This window comes from Suricata suricatta, chromosome 1 (assembly GCF_006229205.1).
Source record: "Suricata suricatta isolate VVHF042 chromosome 1, meerkat_22Aug2017_6uvM2_HiC, whole genome shotgun sequence".
NCBI lineage: Eukaryota > Metazoa > Chordata > Mammalia > Carnivora > Herpestidae > Suricata > Suricata suricatta.
In genome coordinates, this window is record NC_043700.1 from 145739610 (window position 1) to 145750423 (window position 10814).

Here is a 10814-nt window from a genome sequence, read left to right on the forward strand (position 1 = left end):
TCTCCATTTTAAAATTTTTTGCTATTTGAGGATAAACCACTTAATTTTTTTGGCATGGGGTATATAAAAGCTATTCTGGTAGGACAACAGTTATCTATTAAAATGAACTTCTAATAATCAGTATTTCTTTACAAATATTTAATGTAAATGATATTTGCAACTACTGTGACTTTATTTTTAATAAAGTAAAACTATTTCACTGTTCTATGACATTAAAGTGCTCAATTCTCTATGAGGTTTAATTAACTATATATCATACACATACATATATATGTATCTCAAAGATGTCATTTCATAGAAAATATAAGCAAAAAATGTTAAACTAGAACTAAGATGTTATTTCTTTACTACTAATTAAAAATTGCTAAAGGCTTTGTCATGTTTGTGCAGCAAAGATTTTTATAAATTAAAAGAAAACTTAGACAAGACATATATCTGTTGCTTTCATTTTACTGGATAAAAAATGACAGAATAGTTAATGCTTGGGCTTTGTTTCCAATAAGAAGATATAAAACAAAATAATAATGACTCAGTAGTATGAGTGATTCATAGTCAGCCTAAAATCCAAGTAGCAAGTTAATGCTTCATATTCAAGGGGATTTCAGATGTTTTGCTCTTGGTTCCAAAGAGAAGACTATTACAATGGCCAGAAAGAAGAGATGAGCATAGAAAAACAAAGATAACTAAGAATATAGGATCAAAAGTCTAAACTATTTGATGTTGTCACAGAGCAAGAACTTCCTGTTCCCTTCAAAGTCCTTCTAAGAATTAAACTGGCTTGAGATTAATAGGAGAAAATCAAATTTAATAGTGTACATCTGGGGAATCCATACAGACATGGAAACTACAAAGAGAGGCAAAATGAAGTATGTACGCCATCCCAAACTAAGGAGGGGGGCGGTCTGAAACTTAAGAGGGAAGGAATGTAATACTCAGGAAAATTTAAAAAAATAGATGTTTGGGAAATAAATGTTTGCTGGGTCACTCAGAAATAATGAGATATAGAGGACTTTTAAAAAGTAGGCCTTATTGATTCCTTCCTGTCTAGCATGTCTAGTTTATAGGATAACGTAGTTATCTATGATGAAAGCTCTCTTCCTGAAGCAGTCCCTCTATCTAAATTCTTTTTAGCTAGTTGAAGGGGAGGAAAAGAACTTTTTACTTTTTCTAAATATGTGGATTTTGGTGCTTTTAAACTCAAACTAGCCACTATGCCAAAGTGGCCTATTTCTGGCCTGTCCTGAGCCCTTATAATGGCATGAACACTCCCACAGATTAACATATTTGGCAATAGTGACACTCCTCAAACTGAATCAAGCATACAGCTTTACATAGTGTAATGGAAAGGGTAGACACGAGAGGCCCTACTAGACGGAACTATATGGAAGTGCATCAAGAGTGAGGTAATTGCCTAAAGCAAGCAACTGACCACATTATTTCAGAATGGCTGGTCATAATTGAAAGCTATTCAGCAAAAACATGGAAAATCTTGACTAAATAAGAATAAAATATATTTTTCTTCATTTATTAAAAATTGTAAGTTGATTGGGGTGCTTGGGTGGCTCAGTCTGTTAAGTGTCTGACTCTTTCTTGATTTTGGCTCAAGTCATGATCTCACAGTTTCATGGATTTGAGCCCCACATCAGGCTTTTTGCTGTCTTGCTTTAGATTTGGAAGTGGAACCTGCTTAAAATTTTCTCTCTCTCTCTCCCTCTCTCTCTGCCCCTCCCCCACTTGCACTCTCTCTCTCTCAAAATAGACTTTAACTAACTGACTTATTTTGCTTAGCATAATAATCTAGTTTCATTCACATCATTGCAAGTAACAAGTTTTTATTCTTTATTTATGGCTGAATAAACACACACACACACACACACACACACACACACACGCACACACACCACATCTTCTTTACCCATTCATTAGTAAATTGACACTTGGGCCATTTATCTAATTTAGCTATTGTAGATAATGTTTCTATAAGCATTGCAAATATTTACTATAGAGATCTTTAACTTATGACAGGATTACATTCTATAAACCCAAATCCAAATCCAAATTTGAGACTATAGTAAGTTGAAAATGCTTTTAATATGAAAACTCAGCTTAGCCTAACTTAAAGGTGCTCAGCGGGTGCCTAAGTAGCACAGTTGATTAAATGTCCACTCTTGATTTTGGCTCAGGTAATTATCTCATGGTTTGCAGGATCGAGCTCCATGCTGTCAGTGCAGAGCCTAGTTGGGATTCTCTCTCTCTCCTCTCTCTGTCCCTCCCCTGCTCATGCTCATGCTCATGCTTGTTCTCTCTCTGTCTCTGTCTGTCTCCCTGTCTCTCTCTCTCTCTCTCCAAATAAATAAATTTTAAAAACATCCTCAGAACACTTAGATTATTAGTAAATAGTTAGGCAAAATCATCTAATATGCAGCCTTCTTACCATAATATGTTGAATATCTCATATAACTTATTAAATATATGGTACTAAAAGTGAAAGACAGTGGTTGTATAAGCAAATAATGAAGCTAGCATCCATCTTGTCAGTTCAGATGAAAGAATGAACACTAGAGGTTATATTGCCCTGAGGCATGGCCGGACCAGCCAAGGAGCCTGTAGGAAAGCAACCCCACTAGATTACAAGTAGTTAATCAGCACTACCCTAAAGATATAATCACCCGATGTACTTCATGAAGTATCTAACATAAAGAATAATGGAAAGTCAATGGACTTTCAGATTCCAAGTCTCCTGAGATGGAAAGGCTTCCAGGGGACCAGATGAAGCAGCACCAGAGCCCCTGCTAGCATGGCCTCCTGGTCCTCCAATCAACAGTGTTCACCTTCTCAGGACATACCTGCCCCCATTTTGCCTATAAAAACCTTCATTTGTAAGCCATCAGGGAATTTAGGACTTTCCTGGCTATCTCCAATGTTCCCCATCTTGTGGGTGGTGCCACACACCAAAAAATTAGCCTTTCTTCCTTGCAAAATTTCATTGCCCATTTTTATTGGCTTGCTATGCATCAGGTGGACGAACTCATTTGGTTCAGTTACAAGAATAGTTGTAAGTATGTTGGTTGTTCACCCCCACGATCACATGGCTGACTGGGAGCTGCAGCTTGCCACCCCTGTGCACATCATAAGACAGTATTGTACCACATTCTGCTAGCCCAGGAAAAGATCGAAATTTCAAGTTCATAGTATAGTTTCTATTTAATGTGTATTGCTTTCATACCATTATAAAACCAAAAGATCATAAGTGGAAACATCATAAGTTGGGAACCTTCTGTATAGGAAATTAGGTTAAATTTATTATGCATTTTTAAGTCAAGTGATAAAGGAAATAAGTGGCATCACTTACAAAATTCTGTCACCACAAGATTCATGTCTTTTGGAATACCTTACAGTGCCTATTTAAAGAATATGATTGATTTTGTTTAAAAAACAACAAGAGCACTGTGCAAATAATAAGTAAAAGAGGAAATGTGTATAGACACTGATAATAAAAGTGTATAATTATACTTGAGCCTAATTATTTCTGTCTCTGCTCCTTCCAAGGTAATAGTATTCTTTTTCTTTCTTCCTACTTAGTCTCCCCAAATTGATCTTACTAGTGATGCCACATTACACAAAACCATCTGTGAAAATGAGAAAAAGTTTAAGAAATCTGCCTTCTATGGCTGTGAATTATCTACTTTTAAGTAACTATTGACAAAGTTACCAAATACAAACTGACCAAATAAATTGGGTTATGTGATATAAAGCAAGTAATTTACTTACAGTTCTTTGCCTGTAATATTTGATGGCTTGGTAATCAGTGTTCCTGATGCCTTCCTGAAAGGAAATAATATTATATCAAGAAAAAGACCTGATGCATATCTAGCACTTAATGAAGCTAATTAAATGCTCTGTTCTTCCCCCAAGCAAGTTTTTTTTTTAAATTGCTGTAGGAAAGAAAATCAAGCCTAGTGTTTATCTCTGATAGTCAACTTCTTATATAAATTCTCATTTGCAATAAGCTCTCACTCAGGCAAAGTGATGATAAGATCTTTTAATAATTTTTACATTCTTTTCCTAACAAAAAACTAGGGGAACAGAATTTGCTACCCCAAAATATGCCTTTTTTACATAAGGATTATTTAGGGTGATTATTTTTGAGAAATAGCAGGCATCTGAGAAGCTCTGAAAGCCAAGTAGAAGTTATCCTTTTGTCAGAGACAATTACATGTATCATGGAAATTGCCATTTGTAAGGGTGTCCTCTGCACCAAGAAGAGAAAGGACTCTAAATCTCTCAAAACTCTTTATCAACAGAGAAGGCAAGGACTTAAATCTGCTAACAACCTTATCCTTATTTGCTGTGCCTTTCCCAGTCACCCACTCTAATCAGCCTTTTCCTTCCCCCAAACATCTTTTGTCTTTAGCTTTAGATGTTATTTAAGGTAGTGGTTTGGGCCATTTCAAAAAATTACTGTTTGCCTGGTTATCGCCAATGTATATAAAAAGTATGGATGTTTCTAATCTTCTGTGTGTCTTTCTCCTCTTAATCTTTTATTACAGGTGATGTCTCAACCAAAATCCTGGAAGGATTGGGGGAAAATTATTTTTCTCTCCTACAGGATACACAAAATCTGAGTTTGGACACCTTCGACAGTTTTATGAAAGGCATTCTCTTTATGTACAATCAAAGAAGTCATTGAAATGTAAAACTATCATGGAGTTTTTAACAGTTATTATTGTACTCTCATGGTCATTATTAAAGTTATTAAATAAAAATATTTAGAAAACCAAGTTTATAAAAAGTCTAGGAAAAATTATAAAAAAGGTTTGAGGATATGTGTTCGATTTTTTATAGACAAAGGTAGGGAAAATTACAGTAAAAATAAATTATAAAGTCATGAATATTGACAGTGATATTTTACAGGCATTGCACAACAAAAGGGCCACCAAACTGATTTGAAGTACCCTGAAGAAATAATAAGCACCTTCAGTGAGAGGAGATGAATGTTGAAGAACAGAAGGTAAAAAAAGATGATCCTGAAGAGAATAAGCACTATGCAAATAAACAGACACATGATTTAGGATTTTAGGGAAAACTTAAATTTAGGGAGAATGTTACATCAAAACTATCATCTATTATGTATTATTTACTATACTAACCCTTTGTAATAAATTGCGGGCCAAAAAAGAAAGAAAACTCACTGTTTATTGTCCAGTGAGAGGAGAAAGCCAATAGTCACAAAAATAGTCATGCTTTGAAACTAATACTGTCTGTAAAGTAAAGGACACTGGTTCTGAGATTTAAAAAAAAAAAAAAAGAAGAAGAAGAAGAAGGAAGTTATTTAGAGAATCATGGAAAGGTTTTTTTGTGAGTTTTTTTAAGAAATTGATTTTTAAGCCAAGTCTTTATTAATGAGCATGAATGAGCTAGCTAGACAAAAGAATTTGGAGCACAGAGTAGAGGTTGTCAAGAAATGAAGAGGTATGCTACCAACAAAGAGAGATGAAATTATCAGGGCCTAAAAGAATTGTCTAGACCCTAACTGAAGACCAGGGTGGCTGGATGGGAAAGAGTGTGTGGGTGATAAAAAGAGTGGAGATAAAGCTAGAAGGACATCATGTGGAAAAGGTCAAAGATTTTTAATTCTATCATAAATGCAATGCAAAATCACTGAAAAAGTTTAATTAGAAAAATGACATTATGTGATTTATATTTTACAATTATTTTGGCTGTTGTTAGCTAATTAGACTGGTTAGGAGAAAGAGTGGAAAAGAAAGTAATCTAGAAGGTAAGGCAAGATGACTAAGAAAAGATGGTGGGCTGAAGATGAAACTAGATTGTTAAATTTGAGATAATATTTTTGAAACAAAATTGGCAGGATTGGTTGGTGTTCAACTATATGTGACGGTTGTTTTACTTTCTTCTGTGGGTAACTGTGGATGATGATGCCATTTATTGAAAAACAGCCACTTACTGTTATTTATTGAAGACTGGAGGAAGAGTAGGTTTGTTTGCAGGTGATGGGGCTCAGGGCATGCCAGCACAGAGCATGCCACTTGTATGTATGGATTGTATTGAGCCAAAGACAATCTGAACCCAAAGGATTTAGTTTTTTGTTTCCCCTTTAACTGCCTAAAAGAATTTAAATAGAGCATCTGGTCCAGCAAAAGAGCTGTCCCAGATAACTACAAAGGGTATAGACCACATGTGGTAAACCTGTGGGATCTCAGCAGGGTCTGTTCAATTCTTGCCTGTGCCCCCTTGTCTCTGCATGGTATGGCAACTATTTGTTTACCAAACATATGATCCTTCCATCTTCTTGTGAATTATCTTTCTCCCCTTTGTAATCCCAGAAACCTACCCCCTTTTTATAAGATCAGAATGACATATGAGCCTCAGTTGCCTGTCTTTGTGGCTCTCACATAAGTAATTACACTTATTTTTCTCATATTTATCTGTCTTGTGTCAATTTAATAGGTCAGCCAAAAGAATTTAGAAAGGTATAGAAAAACTTTTTCTCCCCTCCCCAGGGTGAAGACAGAAGATACTCTGGTCATGATAGACTGAATGCTTGAGACATCCAAATGTAGATATATAGGAAATTATTGGTTTTGTGTCCCAAAAACTCAAAAGTGAAACTAGGACTAGTGATAAATTTTGGGGAAAGGTCAGCATATAAATTGTTGCTAATGGCATGAGAATACGTGAGCTAGACTATGTGAGCTGTATAATTGTGTATAGCATGAAGGGGATAAAAGTCCAATATAAAGATCCGAGGCAGTATAAAAGAGAAATCACAAGCAAAGAAGACATAGAAGAAAACATAATGAAGATAGGAGAAACAGAGCCAAAAAATATGATATTATGAAACTGAATTAAAAACTATTTTTAACACAAGTAAATCAAGCATTGCTAAGAAGTCAAGTAAGCTGAAGAATGAGAAATGCCCATGTATTTGACAATATGGAGGAATTACTGGTAACTTCAGCAAGAGCATAAGACAAATGAAGTTGGAGCCAATAAAACTTGCTGTATTTTTTGTATGAAGAGAGAGAGAGAGACATAACATCCCTGAATAATAGGCAAAAATGCTTTATATACTTTTGCATATATAAGACATGTCAGGTATTTAATACCTTACTTAATAAATCAATTGAAATTACACTCTCCCTGGTTTGCTTTTTTTAAACTTTCCTGCCTAACATCATATTTTAAAAATTTAGCCTGTTTTTCATTTTACATTGCCATATAACTGTCCTTGAAATACACAATTATCAGTATTCCAGTAATCAAGAGGGAAAGAAAATGAAGATAATACAAATCTACCAAATACTGATTTCAAAAAGTAAACAAAATGAAAGTCAAAAAATATTTAAACTAAAAAGTTTTTAGACATTTTGAAGAAGTGTTTTAGAGATAAGGAAATTAAGACACCAAAAAAATAGCCCTATATCAGTTTGGGATATTGAACAAAAATAGTAAAATAACATGCACTGAATTCAATAAGTAATAATGTTGCTCAGAAATTATACTTCTGCAGTTCTACAAACATGAAAAATAACAACACACCATCTAAAACATTTCTTAAAATGCTGATTTCAAGGTTGGCCTATCACAGGAAACAATTCTCTATTTGTCTATTGGACTAAAAGAAAAATATATATTCTTCCACATTTCGGTGAAATTTCATGGCCAGTTGGTGACCTGGAATTTATGAGTTGACCAGGCAGGAATACTTCCTTCTGATTTTCATTTATTGACCACCAGAATGCTGGTGGAACCCAATAACGTTCTATGTATTGTAGCTTTTTAATAAAGTGTCCTTCAGTTTTAAATAAGATCTGGTTCTGTGCTCTACTTATCTGTTCTCACCACTGCCAACCAGATTTGCATCCACATTTTGAAGAGTTCTTAGGCAGAGTCTCGATAACACAGGAGATAATTTATGGAAAAGCACATATCTGGCCTGGTAAAACATGCTATCATGGCTATGCATTACTTTTCACTTTAATATTTTAGGGAACCTCAATAAATTCTAGTTCTCTTGCATGTACTTGGAAGTTTTAAGAAAAAGAGACTTACAAATAAGCCTATCAATATTAAGGGCAAGAAGTAACACAGTTCCCACAGAGGTTAATTTTCATAGATTTAGAAAGATTGTTTTATTGATATAGGAAGGAAGATAGGAGGAAAGGAATATCCAGTGTGAAAAAAATATATTTCTCAGTAAATTCTTCCCAGTATCCATTCCTTATTGATCTTTATAATGTAAAATTAAACTAAACAAAAAAGATAAAGCTATTAGACACATATGAAGTAACCTTGATCATATGCATTGGAAACCCAGGTTAATGGACTTGGCTCTACCCTGGTGTCTGGATAACTTTGAGTAAATTAGAAAAACCTCCTTAAATTTAGTTTTCTTGAAGGCAAACTGTATTTAAAAATCTTTATATCCTTTACATTGTTAAGAGGAGAATAAACATCTTATAAGCTTTATGTTTATATAAAATGTGGCTTACCAGTAATTATTTAAAACTTTCTATTGACTTTAGAAAGATGGGACTAAGACTTCTTAAAGCAAACCAGTTAAAACTAAATTTGAGCTAGCCCAAATATAGAATATTTTCAAGTGGATTCTTCATTGGTTTAATGAATTCTCAGCAATCTAAGATTTTTTTAATACAGATTGGGCCAAAATTTGTTTCATTCAGTGTTAATATGAAAGTATATTTTTAAAGCTTGTTGTTGCAAATGTAAGCTGACATAACTAATTTTAGCTATATTTATTTTCAAAATATTTGATGTCATCAATGGTGGCTGTGGTGGGTAGGCTTTAAGATGGACCTCAAAAGTATCTCCACCTTCTACTTTCCAGTATCCATACCCTGTGTAGTTGAGTATGGGTGGGACCTGTGACTTATTTCTAACCCTAAGACGGGCACAAGTGATGAGATACTGCCATGATTTGGTTCATGGGGAAAAATGAACTACTCCTGGATTTTTCAATGTTGAAGTAAAAAGCCCTAACCTCCTAGAACTTGTTCACACATGATGATAATTAAATATGTAGTCATTTTGTCTAGTTAATTGTCCCAATACTAAGCCTACAAGTTTCCAGAAAGACTACAAAGGGTATCTTCCTAAAGATTTACATTTCAAGTAGGAATGAGGCTCAGTAACTTGGAGACTTCTCCAGGTTGTAGACCAAATACAGGGGTCATCTGTCTTCCAGAGAGATTTTATTTATATAACAAAGGTCTTGTGTGAGGAAGATATCCTTTCAGAAGGAAAAAGAAGAAAGGAAGAGCAAGTGTCTCTTTGCCCTTTATCAACATAGAACATTTCCTCCTCATCTCTCCCTACGTGGAAAGGAGGGAATGTCAAGCTCTTCTTCCCTTGAAACAATTGACTTGCTCCCTTTTTGTAGTTTTAGGGATAAGGACTAGGATATATGAATGATAACACTATCATTTACTGTGAAATATTTAATTTAAAAATCTGTCTTTGATTCAGAACACCTAATGTGTGCATTTAGGATGAAATCAATAAAGATGATATTAAAAATCCAACACTTACAGAAGATTGTAACTTCCATCTTCCTGGTATTTTCTGTGGCACTCTCAGTTTGCACACTTTGATGAAGCAAGCAACAGAGGAATTTTCCAGGCAAAAGCCAGCAGGGAACTGAAACTCAACATACCACAAGAAGCTGAATTTGGTTAAAACTCACTTAGAAGCTGACCTTAGTTCAAACCTTTTGAGAAGAATCTGGCCCTGCAGAACATCTTGATTTCAGCCTTGTGAAAGATTCTGAAAGTAAGGACCCAGCTAAGCAATGCCAAAATTTTGTACTATATCACAAAGTTGTTGAAAAATACTTCCCCAAAAGTTGACTGTTGTGTCAATAACTTAAACGTGAAATGCCTTCTATTAAATGAAAACAATACATAAATCCATAAAGTAGCTAAAGAATCATTAGGCGATTATGAATTGAAAAGAAGTAAAATCCTAATAGTAAATTTAGCACATCTGTCCAGTTTTTGATCAAGCCAGAGCAGTCCGCATATTGCTTAGAGGCAAACATGCATGCCCCAGGCATACACAATACATGCTATTTCACAGTTTGAAAGAAAAATAAAAACTGTCACTATGAAGACTGCCACTAGCAAAGGAAAAAATAAAATATGCCTTTATAAAATATAAATTAGATACTATTTTCAAGCTTCTTGTGTGACTTACATTACATAAAATATGAAATGGCTAAAGAAAAGAAAATGTAACACTTTAAAATTCTTGTTGAAGGACTGTGTGTACAAATATATGTTTATAAATATGCTATATATCTTGTATTATAGATTACAGATTATATTTGAAGAGATCATGTGTAAATGTACTATTGAGCATAAGGAAAATCAGGCATGGAAAGCAGTTAAGATACAGAAGATATTGAGAAATGTTTTTCATTTATCTAAAGTCTTATTACTTTTTATTCTCAGTTGACATAAAAATAAATGTATTTTATATGAACATGAAAAGGCACAAAAGAAAAGTAAATAGTATATAAACAGTCTGCGTCTTTTCAAGATGGCTGCTGCCTCATTCAATTATGCTGGAATTGAAAAAAAAAATGCTGGAAACATTTAATAGAGAAAAAAGTAGAGCTCTAGGACCCAATCCACAATGTGGTTAGAACTTTGTAGGTTACTGTATTACCAAGATAATATATTTAAAATGCTTAGAAAGAAGGCGACTGGCTGGCTCAACTGGAGAGCATATGACTTGCTCTTGAGGTTGTGAGTTCAAGCCCTATATTAGGTATA

The 10814-nt window shown here is 34.3% G+C and overlaps 1 long non-coding RNA gene across 1 annotated transcript in view; it reads right to left on the reverse strand.

Annotated features, from left to right (window-relative positions):
• Positions 1-9652, reverse strand: part of LOC115285399 — a 103451-nt gene extending 93799 nt beyond the window's left edge. The window contains exons 1-2 of the long non-coding RNA XR_003905509.1: positions 9571-9652; positions 3772-3825 (exon numbers count right to left, since the gene is read on the reverse strand). This is a non-coding gene — a long non-coding RNA (uncharacterized LOC115285399). The remainder of the gene's footprint in view (positions 1-3771; positions 3826-9570) is intronic.
• Positions 9653-10814: the final 1162 nt, after the last annotated feature.